Genomic DNA, 22,480 nt, shown 5'->3' on the forward strand with positions numbered 1-22,480 from the left:
CAACAGATAGCATAAAAATTTGTGCCTCTGTGTGTTGATGAGAAAGGGTGAGAAAGGAGAGGAATAAAGATTTTATTGTCACTTCTAAGAATGAGTTGCATAACTTCTTTGTGAGGAACACACTCTTCCCAGAATCATGGTCATAAAACCTTTTATTATTACTTGTCCTGTACCTATTTGATGGTCTTTTCATGCCACTCTCTTTAATTGCATGGAATACAAAAAGGTGGATGCAAAATAGGATGATGTAACTGTTCTACATGTTATACAAGTGAATAGTTATACACTAGTTATAGAAGCTCTACATTAACAGCTTTATACAATTCATTGCTGGACCCTGATTTGGCTTTCAGGAAAAGTCAATCTCAAATCATCCTACAATGTATTCCTTCAGAAGAGCAACTGACAACTTGTCAGCTTAGCTGAAGAGCTGAGAAAACTCAAACCAACTTTGGCCAATACTTTTCAAAGGAACTTGAATGGGCAAGGAAGTCCCCATCTGCCCTGTCCTGCAGGGCTTGTCTTTGGAAAGGGAGTCTGGGGCTTCCCAAAAATCAAAAAAGACTTGGTTGATTTCAAGCTGGGTTCCTGAAAATAAAGTACAGTCAACCAGCTCTGGAACTTGATTTTTTTTTCTGAATATTCTCTTAGTTTTCTAAGCTTCTAGTATTTGTTCTGTTTGCTCTACCTATTGCCTTTTAGTCAGGATGAAAAAGATGTGTGTTCCATGAAGTGTCAAAGCTGTTATTTTGCATTAGTGCATTCCACATCTCTGAGGAAAAGGATTTATCAGTATTCCAAATATCTATCAACATTTTGACTTTGAATTGCCATATGTTTAAGGTGTTGATTTTTAGTTTAGAGAAAATATAGATTATAAGGTATCAGATGTTCATACTGGATATCCAAGTACTCTTCCCTGCTCTGAACACAGTTCTGGAGAAAACATTGTGCTTCAGAAGGGTGTGAGGATATTTAACATAAGCATGAACTTGGAATTACTATAATAGCTTTTCTGTTTCAATGTTTACAGAGTAACAAAAGTTCTCTGAGAGGTCATTGACTATTCAAGGTGCTGTGAAGTCTTACTACAGGCAACTGGAAGCCAAGAAGTGAGGTGTTTATTATGGAATGTAGTAGTGACAACAGTGACAACTTTTCTTCTATCCTCTTTTTCTATGAAAAAAACAACAGCCAGACTTTTCCTCCTGGGCCAAACTTTTTAGAAATGAAGCATAGAACTGGTACTGAGCTAGGTCTGCAAGGCTGAAAAGATGTGATTTGGCAATATCTGTGCAGGGTGAGAGTTTCAGTGAAAATGCCCCACACAGGGAACATCTCAGCTAAATCAAGATGATGTGTGTTACTGAACTAGGGACTCAACCCTTTTATGAGTTTGAAACACTTTAGGTGTCAGATTAAGGGTATGAAAGGAATTATTCCTTTCCTACAGTGAACAGTGAGAAGAAATGCCCTTAAATATTGTGTTAGTGCTCTGTTGGAGTTTAGCATGTTGGATTCACAGATGTTGTCTTCTGTTGCTGCCACTCTGGGGCTCTCTGGAGGGCTGTTCTGCTGAATTTATCACACAGTGTTCAGTTTTCAGTGACCATCGAGAAAACTATCTTTTCATGTGCAGAGTGGTCTGTACATATGTATTTATTTTTGTGCCTGGCTTAAAGTGTTTACATGCACACAGGTTATGAGCAAAAGTCTTATCCCAAACTTTGGAAAGCATGTTTCCCTTAATCTGCTTTCAGAACACCCCATTTGCTTGAAATAGGTAAAAAGAAAGCTATAATTCTAATTCTATTTGAGAAGATGTTACCTTTAAGGACCAAATAGAGGCAGGCTAGGAATTTAGGCAATGACTTATGTGTTTTCATAATGTGCTGATTACCATGAAGTAACATTTTCTGTGAATAGTTTGCCATACATTATTCTTCTTAAGAACCTTTACAGGTGTACAGACTAAATATACCATCTAAAATTTAGACAAGTGCCATCCAATGCTAAATATACATTTAGTAACTAGAAATAGAAATTAAACATCTACATAAAGCAGTACACCACTTTTGAACATAAAAATGAGTGCCATTAGCAGATGGAATTTGCATAGAATCTTTTAAATATAGAACTGCTTTTGCTGTGCTCAGAAACTGGCAATATATCATGGTGAAACAGAATCAGGCTACACTTAGTACTCTATGGCAGGTGTAAAACAAAATTTTTACATGAAAGAGAAGGGGCATTTTCTTGATGCCATAACCTGAAATTTTTGGCTTTTTTCAGAAGTGAAATGCTTGCAAGTTTGTCTTTTGCCTAGTAATATTCCTTCACAAGCAGAGAAAGCCTGGGGTGGTGCAGAGCTCAAGTTTTGCCTACAAGTTTTAACTATGCTGTTACTAAAGGTAGTTCAAAAGTTCTACATTACCAAAAGCATTAAATGGCCCTTGTAAGTATAATAGAGGAAAGAAAGTGAATTTAAAAAATTATAACTTTAAAAAAAATGTAGGCTAGCATGACTTAAATGTATAATTCAGTAGGTGAATACTGTGGAAAATCAATTTAATAAAAAAAGACTAGGTATGGAATAATTTTTCTTTACTGGGGACAAAATCCTGTCTTGTAGCAGAATTGAGTGGAATGTTCTGGTTCCTTCTAGACACTGGACTTGGTGGGCTTAGTCTGAACAGTAAGGAATTCATTATTTTAGGGCTGGATCAAGGCGCTATTAAGAATTCAGACCGAAGTTTTATCTAATAAGGGGCAGGGAAAGGTGTTCAGGTGTATGACACTGGCACTAGGGTAGGCAGAGCTGCAGATAACTGGTCTGCATTTTGGTTTATAAACACACAAGGTGTGGACAAGTCATGCATTCAGAAATATGCTTGCAGCTATGACACTGAAATCCTTATTTAGATTACTTGAAAGCTGCAAGTCTCATGTCATAGCATCAGTTTGAGAGCTAAGGCCTTACAAAATCCTTTTGTAATGAAAATTTGCAACTTGTGGCAAAATTGGCTGTGAGATTGTCAGCAATTAAGTCCCTGTGCAAGCAGTGTGTTGTGATTTGTATGTTAATGGTGGGTTGCACTATTGAATCTGACAGGGTTTTTTCATGTTTTTCAGATAGTCCTGAATAGGATTCTTCAACTGAGAGGGAAAACTCTGCTAGCCTGAGAAGTAGTGCCTCTTAATTTCTTTGGGAGCTAGTGGCTATTTGCAATGTATAGGTTTGAGCACTCTATTCATTGTAAAACTGTGAAAAATAAAGGCTCCAACCCCCCCCGCCCCAACATGCAATATAGAATATTAAAGTTTTTCTTATAGAAATTCCATGTGTTTGATGAAGGATGGGTGAGTACCCTGACCTGCAAGGTGCTACAGGGCTCATGGGCTCTCCCAGAGGGTACCTCTCACTATCCTAGTGTCTGCCTTGAATCCTAACTTTCATAGGAACCAGATTTGCTCCACCTTGCCCAGCCACAAAGACTGACTGAAGCAGCTCCTGGTTCACCCCCTGGATTTCTTAATTAAGGCTGTATAGCCACTGAAAAGCACTGAGAGCTCTGCTGCTTAATCATCACCAGCATCAGTTTCTGCTGTCCAGCAGGTCAAATCAAGCTTACACCTCTCTTTGATAGATGTCTAATCAGTTCCTTAAACAAAACCCTGTAGGCTATCATTTTCACCATGTGCCTTTAAAATGGTTAATTAATTTATTGACATGCAAAACATGTACACAAAATGTAGTCATTAGCAGCACCACATGTTCAGTACAAGCTATATATGTTTAAAGCTATTTCTGGCATTGTTCAGACTGCATCCACACAGTGCCCCAAGCAGACTTTCACTTGTCCTTCAACAGGCTATGGACATCTTTCCTGTCAGTCCACAGTAGCATAGATGTGATAATTAGACTTTGAATTTTTCATATCTTCATATCATTGTGTTTATGACCTTTACCCTGTGTCACTTGAGTATTGATCTGGTCAACATGACTCTTTTTCTGCATTGGAGTAGGTTGGTGGAGACAGGGACGTTTTGTTATGTTACAGTGCTCAGCATAGTCTTCATTCTGGGGCCACCAGAACTCTACTCCCAAAGTGTTTCAAAGCATCTGAAACTGGCAGCAGAATTTAACACTCCCACTTTGTATCCAGTTGGCATTATCAATCTGTTTCAGTATGTGCCTGAGTGCTGTTTAAAGATCTGTAGTAATCAACAAATTTCTATCATTAGAGAGCTGGGACTCAGGCATTTAATTGCAAAATAGTAGCACGAACACACAATTTAAACAGGAATCACATAGAAATAAGAACAGGGTATCTGATCCCTTTCCTAGAATATGCCCACTATTATGATTTGCTTTAAAAATTGATTATTTTTTAAGCTATGGATTCTTTAAATTATAATACCAGTTAGTGTCATGTATTCGCTGTGAGCAATTAAAAGTTTAGAGTGACATAACATGACCAGAAATAAACACTAGAAATAAATAAAAATGCAGCTTTGCACAAAAAATTACTCAATCCTACACTGCAAGTCACACAACACCTCACTTCTGTGAATTCGGCATTTCTCTGCTTGTACATCACAGTGAAAATCAGGGTCCTAATGACAACTAATTATTATTGTATGTGTGTCGGGAGTTTAGTTCAAGCATGGCTTAAAGAAAAAGGCCACGAAGCCATGCAGCTGAGAGAAAAGTAACAGGTAGCTGTGAAGCAGTTTCAAAGCAGTTTCCAGCCTGACTTCTATAAACAATTAGTCTCTCTCAGGCATCCTTGCATAAACAATAAAGTTCTCAGGCAGTCTTCCCATAACAAAGGTAACATCCTCTCTGGGAAAAGATGGCACCCTGGGAACAGTTATGGAAGTTTTGAGAACCGTTCGTATCACAGTGAGAACACTGATTTTGTTTGATGTAAACAATCAACGGTATTGTAAAACAAAAGGAGTGGTTAGAGTTTTCTCTGTTAGCCTATCATAAAGCTGTATTTTGGAATATGCATGAAGTTCATTAACACTATTACTTAAACTGACTGATCGATCAATAAAGTCGGAGTTCGATGCATTATAGGATGGTCGTTCTCCCCCTCACTTCAACATATGTGCTATGATTAAATTATAGACAGCTTCCATTTTCTACTTGACTGTCACTGCACATGGGAATAGAGATGCATTTAATAATTCAAGCATCAATTTTTGAAAAATGCATGCCCTGCTCCTTTTTTTTTCTATTATCACAAAAAGAGCTCAGGTCACAAAATGATCTGTAGTTAAAAAAGAAAAAAATGTTAAAGTAGGAAAAAATCAAAGATAATGCACATGGCTGAATAAGGATGGCTCTAATAAGGTACCTGGGATAAGGGTAATTTATGATATACATATGGGAGGAAAAAGGAGATGAAAATAGAAAAGATATACTACAATGAATTACAGCATTTAAAGACAGTCCTGATTACTAAAATATCTTACAAACCTGATGATATTCAGGACATGGGAATGAACTCTGCAGGGATTTTAAAAGGCAGTATTTTTAAGAAGGATACATTTACTGGTCCAACCACAGTATGATAGAAAGAAGAGAGCCGTTAGGTGCATATCTTTTCTATAAGACTATCAACACCTTTCTCTGTTTCAAAGCATTATTTCCCAAAAGAGTTGACTCTTTTCCATCCATTTTGAATCTTTTCTTGTCAAAATATTCCAGAAAGCAAATGATCTGACTTTGTGAGGAGCTATATATTTGTCTGAAAATCAAGTGCTACTAGTAACTTTCAATCCACAATTGGATTTAATTTGGATCAGCTTCTATCACAGGAATATTAAAAATATACAAATCTTCACAAATCATAAAATCATGGACTATCCTGAGTTGGAAGGGACCACAAGGATCATCAAAGTCCAACTCAACCCTGCACAGGATTGCTCCAAGGATCACACCATGCTCATTGTTCAAATACTTCTTGAGCTCTTGTCAGGATTGCTGCTGTGATCACGTCCCTGGGGTGCCTGTTCCAGCCATCCTCTGGGTGAAGAATGCTTTCCTAACTCCTGACTTAAACCTCCCCTGACTCAGCTCTGTGCCATTCCCTTTAGAGAGCAGAGATCACTGTCTGCCCCTCCTCTTCCCCTCATGAGGAAGTTGCAGGCTCCAATGAGGTCTCCCCTCAGTCTCCTCCTCCATGCTTGAGAGCATTTTGTAATTATCTCCAAAGGTAAAACAAGAGGCTTTCCTTGTGACAGTCAATGTTCTTTCATATTTTAGTTTAGTCATGTTTCTGTACCAAATACTCTGTTGGGTTTGCTTGACTAAGTGCCTCTGTGAGGAGGACACAGCCCATCCCATCTGCCTCCATCAGGCTCATAGCAGAGAAGAGCTGAGTCTCTTAGCCAGGGATAGGGAGCCTCTAGATAAACATATTTAAGAAGGATGGGATGGTTGTTTAAATTTTTGTCTTTGTTTCTCTAACCAAGTCTATTTTAATTGATATTAAAATAAATTAATTTTTCCCAAGTCAAGTCCTTTTTGCTCATGTTGCAAACTGTTAAACAATGTCCCTGGCTTACTGCTAGACCAGGAACACTACTTATTTTCACCCCCTGGACTGTTGAAAAGGAGTGACAGAGCTGCTGGGAGGGAATTTGGTCCAGGGCCAAGGGTAATCCACTACAAAAACATTTATTTTCCTGAAGATAAGTGCACTGAAATTCAATTTTCCAGAAACTAGAATAAAAGTGTACATAAAATTCCTAATTTTCTGATTTTCTACATTTTTGCCTTTTAGTAAGAGAAATCCATCATAAGGCACTTTGTTACTGTATTTTATGTTTTTTTTTCTAGAGTGGGAGCTCAGAAAGAGCTGAGCAAACATGTCTTCACATTGAGTCATCCAGCTCTTAAAAATGTTTTCATCCTAGTCCTGTTTTTTTTTTTTTTTCTATTTGCTGCACTGCAGAGTTCAGTATCTATGTATAAACAGAATATTTGATCTACCTTTTTTATTTACAATCTATCATTATTTTATTAACATCCTATTTTTCAAAGAACCTAAGTAGGAACAACAGAAAAAAAAAAAAACCCAAACCCCAAAAAGACAAAACTGTGTTCTGAGGATTGCAAACACCTGCAAGATGGCACAGCTATTTCCTGAGGAGCAATTAGCCACTATCCATGACTCAGTATGGCCAGTGCAAGATACCTTCCTCGCTTCTTAATTGCTGAAAGTCTTTAAAAGGCTTTCCCCTTGCACCTTTTTCATTATTCTAACCACTACTAAATGTGATCACTTGAAATAAATGTGTGGCTCCTCAGCAGCCCTTTGGCATGGGAGCGTGGCCGATGCAGTGCCGGGCGCAGGCTGAGGGAGGCATGGCCAGCCTGCAGCCCTCTCTCCAGCTCCTAAAGCTTGGCTGCTTTCCCAGAGCACCCTCCATTCACTTCTGAGCTCTGAATGGTTTTCAATTAATGTAACAAGACTAATTAACTGTATAAGAGTAGGGGTTTTCATAGCATTACTGACAATGCATCTATTTAATAGTACCTTAGAATTTCAGTGCTTCTCATTGTAAAAGAGAAGAACACAAAGCCAGTGGGTTATTGGGGGTCAAAATAAGGAACATGAATTTCTTTCTTTGTCTCTGAACCTGAACAAAGTACAAAGTTACTAGAATAAAGTAGTCTAATCAAAATGAGACACATTTTTAACTGGTTCTCCAACAATGTCACCAGACAGACTCTGCTGAAAGTGGTGTCATATAGCCTTGCTGTTTTAATTCCATAGCTGAGGATTATCCCTGTACTTGTACCTAGCACTCAAGAATAACTGCTAAAAGTAGCCATCATGTATAAAAACCCACTATCCCCTAAGCTCTTTTTCCTTGCAATGAAGTATCTTTGTGATCAAGTTTCAATACCAGGCAGTGTTAATGAAAAGTTTCCTGTATCATTTTACCTAAACTGTTTTAGAGTAGCACCCTGTATGTTCAGAGATCATTTAAGCCTCTGTCACTCAAGCCTTAAGTTGAAATTGTCACCCAGTGTGCTGGATAAAGTCTCTCTTTATTGGGGGTTCACATTACTTGTAGCACTTGTGGCAAAGAAAATGAAGTGTGATATGGATTATATGAGCTATTAAAGACTATCAGATGGAAACAATATGATAACAATATATGGCATTGTAATGAGTTTGTGACCCAATTCATGACTTCCTGCTATCTTATTTATGCATGCTGCTGGGTTAGGAAAGACTTATTTTTATTATGACAGCTGGTTGGTAACAGGTGAACTGAGCTTCAGTGATTTTTTTGTCTATTATAAGAATGCTCATTTTTTTCATATGAAACTTGAATGCAGTAGTAGAAGAAGGAGTGAGGATGAAAGAAAATAGTTGTTTGTTTCCTCAAATTGAATATTAAACATCAACATCTGGAAGAGACCCACTTTACCAAGAAGAAAATTTATTAATGTGGAATAATTTGCATCTTTCTAAAAATACTCATCTTAACTGTAGCATTAATATGTTATACTACTCTTTTATGGTGAAAGAATTCTACTTAACACATGAGCATTTTCAGTCTGCAAACCAAGAATGATACCCAAATTATAAGTATCCCCTACAGTCCAGACTTTTTTAATTGTGAAGAGGGATCTGGACACACACAAGCCATAGTCCTTACTGTAGTTTATTTGCTTTGGGCTTTGTTTTTTTTTCAGTTGAGCTGAATCTTAAATCTTGTGGTCAGCAGCTAAGAAGTAAAGTGTGGTAATGGTATTTTCAATTGTTTCTTTGGTATTATGCAGTCTCCTCTTGACAGTTTTCTACTTTTCAGAAACAGCATTAGAAGTCACTAGGGAGTCTCTTCAGCCTCTTAGAGGAGAGAGATGTCTTTGACTCTAATATAAAGGCAGGGCTATTCAGGATCTGATCTGAAGTTTATGAAATTAAATAGAAAGATTTCCTCTGATTTTACTGAGGTTTGAGTCAGACCTTTAAGTGGTGCTCTGTAATACCATGTGGTTTTAGTGGTATTTATCTGAAGGAAAAGGCCCTGACTGTTTCTTGATGGGAATTATAGGTACAAAACAGGCACAAAACATTACTGTTCTGGTTCTCCTCTTTGTGCTGAAGTAAATATTTTGCAAGATCCAAAGCAATGAAATGCTGAACAAATGAGAGATGGTTTAAGGACAATAAACTGACCAGTATCTACCAAAGGACATGATAATCAATGATCAATCAAAGCCAATCAATAAATCACCTCTGAAGTGTAGCAAATAGCTTATTAGAAGCCACCTACTGAAACTATTTATCTGATTAAAGATGTATATGCAATGTATTGTATATAGAACAAGGCTGTTAGTGATGCTTCTTTCACAAACAATATATTAAAATTTCAATTTCCTTTCAAAGAAACTCATAGGGAAAAAATCTAAACCATTCATTGCTGACCTAAGTAATTATTTTTTATTTTTGTTTCAGAAAATCAGACAAATATCAACAAACGTATTTTGCAATCTGTTACTATAAGTTAAAAAGCATTGGCACAGGAGCCAACAATTAGAAAAGTACTAACAGCAGCTTTGCCATAAGTGCCTTCAAAAACACAGCAGGCCATCAACAGCACAAGGGAATGACAGTTAAAGGACAAGAATGGAAAAGATGAACAAAAAAATGGGATAAATATTTATGCTCTTTTCTTCTTAAAACCATTCATTTTTCCATATCACTCTTGTCTATGTACTTGTTTTCTATCTTTCTCCCATTTGTATGTAAAAGGAGCTGTACCTTTTTTTTTTTCATATAAAAAGGAAATCCTCCCAGCTCTGGCTTCAAATTTTGCTAAATTTCCCAAATGAAAAATCCTATAATTACCAAATTTTTTTTTAGGATATTTGCTATACTTAATACCAATGCTATAGTTACTACTATCTTTCCTGCCTGCCTTACTGCCTCCCTTTCTATATCCTCAGTCACTTACATTTTAAGGTTTCCAATACTATATAAATATTTAGAAAAGTATTAAATTTGTGAAACAGCATGTGCTTCCTTGCATGAACCACAGACTTTCTCTAGATCTCTCAGTAATGTGCATTTAGGCAGTTTTCCAGTCATTACACACTTCACAGAATCTTGGAATTACAGCAGAGCAGAAGTTGGAAAGGACTTCTGGAGATCTAATGCAACTCCCTTGCCCAGATCAGGCTGAGTTTTGAATATCTCCAAGGATGGAAACCCTGCAGTCTCTTTGGGCAACCTCTTCCACTGTACAACCACCCTCACAGTAAAAATGTGTTTTCTTATATTCATTATTTATCCTAAGACCTACCTTACTTCAGTGTCTGCACAGTTCCAAACACAGGAGGGCTCTGACAGATGTACAATAATAAAGATCACTGAAGGCTACTAGTAAAGAGTAGTCTTCTATAAACATAAATAAATTTCTATATTTAAATAGAAATTTAAACTTTCAAGTATTTAGGTGTCATAACAAATATTTCAGACTAAGAAAAAAGGCAAGATCAAGCCATTAGCTCATAAACCACTTAATTTTTGTATTTAGTGTCTATTGCATGAGGGGTAGAGGAAATGCTTTGCAAAATATTACTGGTTATATTCTTATTAAAGTATTTCCATTATAATTACACAAAGATACTGTCTGACCGATAAGTCTTACTGGCCTTGTTTTTGTTTGCTAACATTATGCCTCAAATGGGTAACTGCTTTCTTTGTAACTGCCATGCAACAAAACTCTAGACAGGAAGCATCCTTGCAAGTGACAGTTCATAATTCCAGATTCCTATCCCAGGAACAGTAACTGCATGTCCTCTGTTCAAATTCCAAGTTTCCCTGAAGATCCCTCTGACTTGAGAACAAACTCATCCTTTCCTCACATTGTGATTTAAATCATACCCAGTCATAGTTATTTCACTTGATTTCCAGTGAGACTTTTTTGCTTTAAGTTTTGGAGTTTTTTGTTGGTTGAGGAGAAAATTTGGATTTTTTTTCACTCAAATCAAATTTGATAGGTTTGTACTCCATTTTAGACCCACTCACACTCTTGCTTACTGACACAAACACATGAATGCTCTCAGAAGGGTGGGTTACTAAGGAAACCAGAAACTATGGTAACCTAGACTAGAAACACTCTTATTTTTCCAAGGAGATGGGAAGGAAAATTCAGGCAATGCACACTGCAGTTACACTGAAGGTCCTGATCTTTCCTTTTCTCTTCAGCTGCTGCAGACCTTCTGTTTCTCATATTTCCCTTCTAGTAAGAGTACCAAACCAGAATTTTGACTTAGATAAAAGGAGAGAAAATCACTACAGTAATGTAGATGGGTATAAATAAGGGTAAATGGATGTAGTATTACTACACAAAGCTGGTAATGTTTTTCCTTTTACCATTAGGTCAAAAATCCCTCTTAACTTCAATCATTCTTCTATTATTAACATAGCAGCTTGGCCAGCAGTGCACCACATTGCCTGCCTTTGCTCTGAGGAATAAGGTGTTGTGTTAGCAATACTCTTCACAGAACCTCTTGTCAAAGCTGTCACTCTGCAGATGCTTATATTCACTTTTAGTTCTGCTGTCATAAATAGTCTCACTGGAGTAAGAGCTACTGAGGGCTAGCAAATGCCTTATGATTGCTTAGTAATGGTGCTTCATTAGAAGTGAAAGGATCTCAGAAGCTCATTGAACTGGTCTGGAGATATTTCATTTGTGCCTTTTAGAAACAATCCTTTTTACTGCTGAACTAAGCAACAAAACATTCTCTAATTGTAGGGCATGCAACAAAATTTAGAAATGGATAATGGAAAAATAACAGATGTCATAATAAAGAGATTAATCTTGACTGTGTTCATTCCTTTAAAATTTTGAGAAAAATAAGTGCTGTTTATACTGCAGGATAAGTCCATTTATTTAGAAACAGGGGAGTCCAAGTTGCCTAGGCTGAATATATTTGTCTGTCTTAGCTAATGATCTGATTCAGCAAGCTGACAGGATGTTGAACAGCACAAACTCAAATAGGTTTACTGAAACAAGTGATATTATTCCCATGAAGTCATTTGAATCAGGGTTACAGGACTGAACCAGGATTGAACTCTGTGTTAGCAAAAAGTATAAATTCCATCAGAAAAAATTTGCTACAATGTTCAACAAAAATGCTTAGTGTATTGGTGCAAGACGTTGCTAGCCACGAGTATTTTTCTAAGTGAAGCATCCAGAGAAGTATGTGGCTTTCTTATTTAAACAAAACCAGCAAGTAGATTTGTAAATGCTAATGCTCTTTATATATTTGTAAAGAATGTGTGTCTATACCATACATCATGAAACAGACTAATTCTGTTTTTGATATATTTTTCTTACTGTGTAGATGCGTTCATCAATAGCAAACTGATTAATATCATATGCAGAATGGTTGCTGAAAAACATCTTCTGAGCAGAACTGTGGCATTTTGTGCATGTAAGCTAGAAAGAAAACAGATGATGTGAAATCCCTCCCATTTAGCATATCCTCTTCAGAGGTAGCCAGGATTTTGTTGCTATGAGAGAGGGAGGAAGCCAACCTGTGCTGTCTGAACGGCACACAGAGCTTTTTAGTCACACAGGCAGAAACATGTGAGCTAGGGAAAAGAAATCTGATATTAATAGTTTAAAGGAGTTAATTAAATGGAGGAGTCACATCATAAAATGGCACGAAGTCCTCTTTGCTATCTGCATGAGTTATGACCTAATGCTGGTATTACACGTATTGTTAGATTAGCAAATACTTACAAAGTAAAGTATGATTTAGGGCATGTGAAATTCTTAAATTAAATATTAAAAACGTACCTGAAATTTTACTGCTATCATTTCCTAATTAATATTTTAATAGAAAGGTTGACCGTATTAGATGTGAAACTATCTTCCATAATCACAATTTAGATTGATGTTATTTTTCCTTTGACAAATACTTTGTTTTCAGAAAAGAAACAAAAAGTTAATGTAAATAGTGGTTAGGACAAATGATTTTATGCTAGATCTAGTTGTATTCTGTATGATTTGCTAATGTGGACCATTTGAATCTACAGGATCATCCCATTTGCATTTGCAGGTTAAAACTCTTATTTATGCGACTCTGAGGCACAGATTACAAAGACATTGCTTCGTCTTTGGGCTGGAAGCACTACAGAAACCCCACAGAAACACCACAAAGCCCATGGGTCTTAATGGAAGCAACATTACAGGCAGAGAGCAGAAAGTGGAGAAAGAAAATTAAAAGGAAGGGCAATTCTCTCCTTCAGAATCCAAATAGACCAAAGAAGGAAGGAGGTCTCTTTTGAGAGCACCAGAGTGGTAGAAAATCTCCTTTGCCATGCAGCAAATCTGAGAGGGTGAGATATGAGGAATGGAAGCACAAAGGGAAATAAAGTGCCCTTTCCCTACCTGTTCATAAACCTGCAGAGAAAATTGTGGGAAAGTGCTAATGGTCTGCTTGGTGACTTGTCAGGCTGGACTTATCTGTCCTCTTCCCTGGAAGTGGAAGGGAAGAAACAAGATACAGATACAGATACAGATACAGATACAGATACAGATACAGATACAAACACAGATACAGATACAGATACAGCTACAGATACAGCTACAGCTACAGATACAAACACAGATACAGATACAGATACAGATACAAACACAGATACAAACACAGATACAGATACAGATACAGATACAGATACAGATACAGATACAGATACAGATACAGATACAGATACAGATACAAACACAGATACAGATACAGATACAGATACAGCTACAGATACAGCTACAGCTACAGCTACAGATACAAACACAGATACAGATACAGATACATACAGATACAGATAGATACAGATACAGATACAGATACAGATACAGATACAGATACAGATACAGATACAGATACAAACACAGATACAGATACAGATACAGATACAGACACAGATACAGATACAGATACAGATACAGATACAGATACAGATACAGATACAGATACAAACACAGATACAGATACAGATACAGATACAGACACAGATACAGATACAGATACAGATACAGATACAGATACAGATACAGATACAAACACAGATACAGATACAGATACAGATACAGATACAGATACAGATACAGATACAAACACAGATACAGATACAGATACAGATACAGCTACAGATACAGCTACAGCTACAGCTACAGATACAAACACAGATACAGATACAGATACATACAGATACAGATAGATACAGATACAGATACAGATACAGATACAGATACAGATACAGATAGATACAGATAGATACAGATACCTGAACTTCCTTCTTTATTGAGACCCTGCACTGTTACCCTCTATGTCTTCTGCACAGCATGACAGGACCTGCAAGTGTGGCCTCAGGTTTTTTACTGATTGTGACCAAAGTTAACTGAACCTCCTGGTTCTGACACTCTCAGTGTTTGTCCTACTGTGCTTTTGCTCTGTCACATATAGTAGTTGTATTTCTCAGGGCAATTTGTTAGAGTAGCTAATAAGAAAAACAGAGGGATCATAACTTTCTGCTGGAGACTCCCTTTTGTTGCCTTGTGAGAACTCTAAACTTTCATGAGCAGTGGAGAATGATTGCTTTTAGGGACACATTATATCCTTGAAAAGAAAGGCATTGCTCTTTTGATCTAATCCAGCCTATTATAATGGCATTACCTCATTTTCACAAGAATTCTGGCTCTATGAGCAGAAATAAATCCATGCCAAGAACCACCCAAAAATATTTGATTTCTTGTTTTGACCGTATCAGTCCAGTTTAATTCCATGTTCTTTATGTCTGATTGATTTATATCAATATTTAAACTAGGTCTATTCCCCAACTAATTGACTTAATTTAGGCAGCCCCTTGCAGTTTTTCAATGCATGGATTTCATCTTCTAAATTTAGCTATTTGATTTTCAATATGAAACTCCAAACTAAGGGAAATAAAAACTGTTGTTGAGGATGTTGACACCTTTTCTATTTCTAGCATACAGAAAATCTTGTCTCTTTTCTGACAAAAAGTGGGACAATTAAAAATTCAAACAGTTTATGGCTGTAGAAAGGAATTTTGATAACAATTAATATTCATATGTCCAAACACATTTTTCATTTTAAATTTCTATTGCTTCTGGCTACAGCTACAGACCGTGATGATTCTACTGGCTAGTCAACTGTCAATAACTCAAATTTCTACACCATCTAAAATTTTTGCCTATTTTCAGGCAGATGAATTCTTCTTAATATGCTTTCTATACAGAATAAAGCTTATCTGTTGAATTGGATTATCTCTTGAATATCTGCTGCTAGTGATCTAGTCATCTGTGAAATTCATTCTAGGAACACACATTCTTCATCTGAGCCCAGGAATCCATCTCTGCTGGGTCAAGTCTGTGTCTGTTCCTTTAAGCAGAAAATATGCAAGTCTAAGTTTTTAGCAGATCTGCTTGCCAAAGAATTCCATTTAATCAACTAGTGTGACTTTCTGTGTGTCAAAGGCTGTTGTGTCACATACTTATCTCCCCCATAATCCAAATACTTCCGTTAGTGAAAATCATTCCAAATGTCAGGAGACTAAACAGTGGCATGTTGGTTGTCCTGGCTGATCTGTTGCAAAAGCAGAAGTTTACACTTTCCAAATCTAGTGATAGAGATATAATCCTTTGAGCTGAATACTTCATTCATACTTGGTAAGAAAGGGGGCTGTAAAGCTGATTGACCTGTCCTGTTGACCTCTCTGGGTAAACTTCTCTGTTTAAGTATTAAAAAAAAAAAAAAAAAAAAATCTCTCCTTCTGAATGCATCTCGGCTCTGTGTTGCTGAATAAAGGAAGAGATTTTTTCCTAATGTAATTAAGGGACTCACTGAATCCCTGAAGCATGAGTTTTGATAAATTAAATACTACATGAATGCCAGAACAACATTACTGCTGCCCAGTCCTTTTACAACTTGTCTGTGAGGATTTACCAGGGGCTAAAGTGCTCCCAACCCCTCATTCATGTCCCTCTCCCTCCTGATTGTTCTCACCACAAGTCCATGCACAGTGCTTTGGGGGGCAGTCTGTACTGCAAACCCCTGCTCCCACATTCCTGAAAATGGGAGGGATTGTCCAGCTGGGCATGGGAGCCCTTCTGTGCCCAGGGGCTGACTGGCAGCCTGCAGCCCCTGATTCAGCCTTTAGCTTGCTCATGTCTGACATTTGAAGAGTACCCTAGTCCTTAGAATAACCCTAGGCTATTCCAGTGAGCTTTCCAGCTAGTTGCCGTGGGGATCTTGGATATAAGATGTTCAGCTTTAACTGCAATCATTAATTTTAGCAAAATCTCCTTCACATCTTTACCATCAACAGATGGTAAATTTTACTGCATCCTTTAACATCATATGGGATGTAACATCTCCTTCTGCTTCATTATAAATACAGAAATAAATAGTGATAGTTTTGGCAAATACATATCACTACTTGTAACTTTAATATATGTATTTAGCAACAAACATAGTAATGGACTTTGCTTTTTTGCTATTTTGGCCATTATCAGCTCTGGATTATTTTGGAAAAATATAGCTAGGAAGCTCTAGGCTAGTGTAAAAATCTCAGTGTTGTGAATATTGTGAATATGGCTGACAAGGAAAATTTTTTTGTAGTTACTTGGAACATACTTTGGGCTCTATAAGTCTTGTTAAACCCCAAAGGTCAACACTGGCTTTTCCAGGTACATTGGATGTCTTTTGATCACATCCCTGGGTAACTTGGATTCTGGGCTTAAACCTGCTCAAATTCTGCCATTCACATGCTGCTGTGTCCATCTAAAGCTCTCCTGGAACTGGGGTGCTTCAAAGTGCAGTCCTGAGGCACTGAGATTATTCTCCAGGAGCAAATTAAGGCTGCTGAATTTACAGCCTTTGTCTTTGTATCACATGAAAGAAGTTGAATTGTTTCTGGATGAGTTTTCCTGGGATTAGTGCATCTCTGTTTTGTTGTTTCTGAGATTAGGCCAGCAAGCAAGCAACAAAGTTCTGCATCAATAGCAACAACAGTTCACAATCTGTGTAAATGTCTGTTGACTGTGGGCTTAAATAAATAGTTCTATGAGGAGGGGAACTGTAGAAGTCTGGTTGGTTTAGCATTTGTATCTTGCAGTTAATTGACATTTTAACCTTATTTTCCCAAACCACAGCATGGATCTCACCCTTCTTTGACATCAAATGACATAAGTAGAATTTGTATAATAATTATTATAATGTGAAGTACAGGAGTTTATAATTGTTGGTAATTCTCAGTGTGAAGTCAGCCTTTTTGACAGCTGCAATCTTTATTATGCTTACTAGGATCTATAATCTGAGAAGGCTGAGAAAATGTCCAGAAAATACAACAACAAAACTAATTTTTATTGTTACCAACATCCTCATAGCAATAGAGTTTGGAATGGGAATGATTAAAAGAGTTTGCAGATGGAGGAAAGCACAGCATAATTAGGCTTAGATTTTTTTTCCCTGATTGCCTGGTGTGAGAGGAGAAGACGTCATTTATTTATAAATCTAAATAACTAATTGAAATAAAATAAGTCTGCAAGAGCAGAGAAGCATTAGAACAAGACCTTTCAGTTTAATTGTGTGTTACACTTGCCAAAGTCACGCCGTTCCTTTGAGATCTAATTGATAGCTGGAATCAAGCAGGTGAAAACAAACACGTGTGGGGCCTTCACCATACCTTCTATTAGATCATCCAGTTTTTATTAAACATGTAGGAAGAAAACTGGGTACAATGTCCAATTTTATTAAAAGAAAAATAATAATTGACTTTCCATGAGATTATAATTTTTGGCATAGGCCAACAGGTGAAGAAAGAATAAAAAGTCTATACTGTCCTGCAAGTGATGAACAAGCTCTTACCTCAGTATAAGCTCTCAGAAAGATGCCTTAAAAATAGAAACAAGAAATAAAATGATAATGAACACCAGTATATTCTGGTTTTGTATAAGATTTTTTAATAGAGTGCCTGAGTCTCCTTACACTTGTTGTAAATCAGTTTCACAGCCTGTGGCGTGACACCAAACTTTTTCTTGCTTTTCTCTGGCTAAGAAGGAACATAATTCTTGTGAGTTACTATTCTGCACAAATTTTGTTACCTAAGTTGTATTTAAAATTTAAGAAAAATAACCATTGGATAGATGCAAGCTGTATTAAAATGTATTTTAAAATATGGAACAACTTCCTCCACTCCACTGATGTAAGGAAGGGGAATTACCCAGCTAAAGCCATATTTACCTCTTTTCTCAGTACAGATATTTTCCCCTTTAAAATTGCTTCAGCACTCCATAGAAGTAAATTCTCCCTCCATTAAGGAACAGAAATCATTAGAGCTGAGGTCAAAACCTGCCAAAGTCAATGCTTTTGAGAAGGATGTGGGACAATGTGTGGGAGGATGTGGGATTTTTAGTCCATCAACATGATGAATTTTAATTTTCCCTTGGAAAACAATGTGAAATATTTACAAGCCCTTGTCAAATTTTAGAGACTGGAACTGAATGTCTTAATAATGCTCCTTTACAGTTTTTAATATAATATTAAAAAAAAATAAGCATAACCCATTTTCAGGCACCTGAAAAAAATAAAACCCCTGTTACTGATCAGTGCCTCCAAGAAAACAATCTCATTGCTGTTCGAATTATTTTACATCCTTTATTCTGATGCTGAATTTAGTCATCCATGTCAGAAAGCTGTGGTATCATAACAGAACTTTCAGTAATAGACACTGAGAATGTCTGCTGAGTTCAGCACACATCCTCTTTTCCTCTGCCTTCCACTTGAATTACTGTTTAAATTCACGTAAGCCACTCCATGTAAGCACAAATACAGGCACAAAAGGGAATCTATTAAAGACCATTTAATAAAAATGGAAACCATCTGACTATAAAGTGTGTAGAGGAAAAACTGTAGTTACATGTTAAAGCAAATGTAAGAGGATGTGTGGAGCAAGACACTCTAAGCACTGATAGAGGTTTTAAAATCAAATGCAATAGCATGAATTCACCATGGAACAACAATATTTGAACATTATTATAGTGGATAAACCTGACTGAATTTTAATAATTTGGATTCTTTAAGAAAAGAATTATTAAAAAATAACTTTTTGATTAAGTCTAGAGAATTATCAGAAAATCTTCAGTTATGATTCTGCATCAGGTAAGAGAATGATTTTCTTAGAAGCTTGCCCTTTATCAGTGATGCAATGGAGATGATGGAAATCGAGAAACAGCCTGTGAAATCCAAGAAGAGAAAAGGAGAGAGAGAAAAATGAGTTTCAATCTAGAGCATAGAAAATTGTTACTAAAACAAGAATTGAAGAAAAGCCATGCCTGCCAGTAAAAAGGCTAATAGAAATTTAGTTTTTTAAAAATTACATTGGGAACAAAGGAGATTCTACTAATGGGATAGGCCATTATGAAATTGGAGGTAGCTGAAATGAAGATAATGTCACAGGAAATGTTCAACAGATACATAAGAACAAAGAAGAACTTCCTAGCCTGCTCACAGAAAAAGAGCTGATACCGCTGCTGATGTCAGTAACTGGAGTAGAGAGTTTGAATAGAGCTGGCTAAGGTGTCTGGTCTGCTATTGCTGAACTTGTTAAACATGTGAATACTAAGCAAGTTCCATAGAGTTGAGAACCAAACCCACGTGTACCAGTAATTCCAAAGGGCAAAAGAGGTTCCAGTTATCCTGGAAACAAAAAGAAGTGAAATAATGTGCAAAGTGCTATCTGATAAAACAATAAAAAATAAGAATACAATTTATCAGCACTGATATGACTTAAAGGAAGTAGATAATTTCAAACAGGCCTGACAGATAACAGGTCCTTGCTAATACTGCATCATCCTCACATGGTGGGTTTCCTAGGGAGGTACTGCTCAGATTCTTATTAGGGTCAATGTTTTTTCAGCATTGCATCAATGATGTGAGGAAGCAAATATGAAATCTGAGATGGTAAATTGTGCAGATGGAAAGGTAAATAATCCTGAAGGTTTGATAGTCATTTAGAGAAATCTGGATTGCTTGATTATCTGGAACTATGCAAGGAATTCTCCTATTCAGGTGTACTGCTTGGAATAGTGTTCATCAGTGAACTGAGACTTCAGGCAGGACTTCGGGAGACTTAAGCCTCTAAATGGTGAATTTAGGTGACAGTTTCAGTCTTGTGTCTTTTGCTGTGTGTTTTGACCCTAACACAGTCTACATTTACATATTTGTAAGTTTAGCCCAATAACTTTTGTCTTTTTCATAGATGTTCTGATCTTTTGGCCATGCTTTTCTTTCACTTCTGTGCATGTAAATACTTCTTGTAAGGATCCTAGGAATATCTGTATGATGAAATGTACATGCATGCACACACACACACCTGTGTGTCTCTTCAAATTTCAGCACGTTGACTATGGAATGTGGTGGGAACAGCAGTGCAAGGGTCACCCAAAAGGTGAATTGAACCTACACAGGTCTACATGGTATTTTTGAAGTGTGCCTATGAGCTTATATGCAATGTATTTCTTACATTAGGAAAAATGACCTTACTCTTCTTTCAGAAAATATCCCAGATTTGCATATTTTATATTCAATATAAACATGGCATTATTTATTCTTTGTTTCTCAAAGTGATGAACCTCTTTTGATACTCATCCTTTCCCTTGGAATAAGGTGAAAAATTGGTCTCCATTAGCTATATTCTATAATCTGATGAGAAAAATATCCACCTAGAAAGCCACCTCAAACTGTTCCTCAGTTGTTTTATCTTCCTTTTCCTTCCTTGTTCATTCCAATATATATACTAATATACACTTTCCCCTGAGAACTGCTGCAAATTCCATCTTCAATTTATTTTCTTTCAGATTAAGTTCACATTTTTGGTAACTTGGACTGTATTTTTACTACCCTAAATGATATCATCAATATAAATTTTAAACCACGAGGCTTTATTTTTTATTTTTTTTAATGATACAACTGCTTTTGGCACTACACTGTCAAGACAGTGATTGAGAACTAACACATTTTGGGACAAGGCTCTGAGTTTGCTGTTGCAGTTCTGTGCCTTGTGCCTATGAAGTGATCTTTGTGCCAAGGGGTTTTCTTCTCTTTGCCTTTTCTGCCTTACATATTCTTTCAAGAATTGGATCATGATTTGGTTTGTATTGTTTGGATGCAGTAGCTTTAGTGCAGCTGTTGAAGACTCATTTGAAGGGTGTCTTTGCTTCCATGTTCATTGCTTGCAGGAAATTGTGTTCTCCATAACACAAGGATATCATCTAGCTTTCATAAACTTTATTTTGGTTTAGATGACTTTGATTGGCAAGTTCTAATTACTATTTTAGGATAACTCATTCCACGGATTTTAATTCCCAGATCACAATTCTTTTTTTTTTTTTCTTTTGCTTTAGCAGAAGCTCAATCTCTCACAATTGCAATATTAGATTTTCACGTTTACATAAACAATTAAAAAATACTTCCCTTATTCTTTGAACTGCTACATAAAACATAAAAATTTTATTTTATTTTTAATTTGATAGTGCAGATCTTCTCACATTTCAAAATCACAACTTCATAGTTTTGCTCATCTGCCTTCATTAAATGAAATCTGTTAAAAACAAGTATATTAGAAAATTGCTCATCAAATTACAGCTGCTCCGTATTATTCCTGTTAGCTGGTCATTGTCTAATAGTTTGAGAATTTTTTGGAAAAGCACTATGTTAGTTTAAGACACTCTCAGAAGGTAGTTGAGGTTATTTCCTTCGAATTCTGTAGCAGTAAATGTGAACTACAAAAAGTTTGACCTTTATATTTATAAATATCAAATATGTGCAAATACAGGCAAATTAAAAAAACCCATCAGTGGACAATTCAAATATTGAAAGATGAATGACTCAATTTTTTCCAAATGTTGAATATTAGGAGAAAATTAGCATGAGATCCATGCTCATAAAGATAAACTCTTTATCAGGTTACCGAAAACAATGTTTGCATTGATTTATGATAAACGCAGAATCTCAGTTTTAACTGAAAAGCAATCTGTGTTTTTCAAAACTGGGTTTTTTTTCAACTGTCAAAGTAGATGTAACAGAAGACACATCCTTGCTTCACTTCAATTGACTGCATCCTCCATACTGGCCATTTGTAGCATTTCCATGTTAGAAGATACTGTGGCAGAAACTGGCACTGAGGCAGTGTGCAGGTCTTGAGAGAAAAATAGATGTTATAGGCTGGGGCAGAGTAGGGCAGGGTAGTGTTGGGCTCTGAGTGGTTTCCCTTCTTGCTGCAAGGGATTCTCAGCTGCAGGCAGGCTGGTTAGTGAGGGTATGGATCTCTGAAGGATTCCCCACATGGCCCTAAAGCCTTGATAATTTCCAGTGAGGGAGAATAACCATGAAATTATAGCATTGGTACAG

The sequence above is a fragment of the Ammospiza caudacuta genome, chromosome 4, assembly GCF_027887145.1.
Source record: "Ammospiza caudacuta isolate bAmmCau1 chromosome 4, bAmmCau1.pri, whole genome shotgun sequence".
NCBI classification, from domain to species: domain Eukaryota; kingdom Metazoa; phylum Chordata; class Aves; order Passeriformes; family Passerellidae; genus Ammospiza; species Ammospiza caudacuta.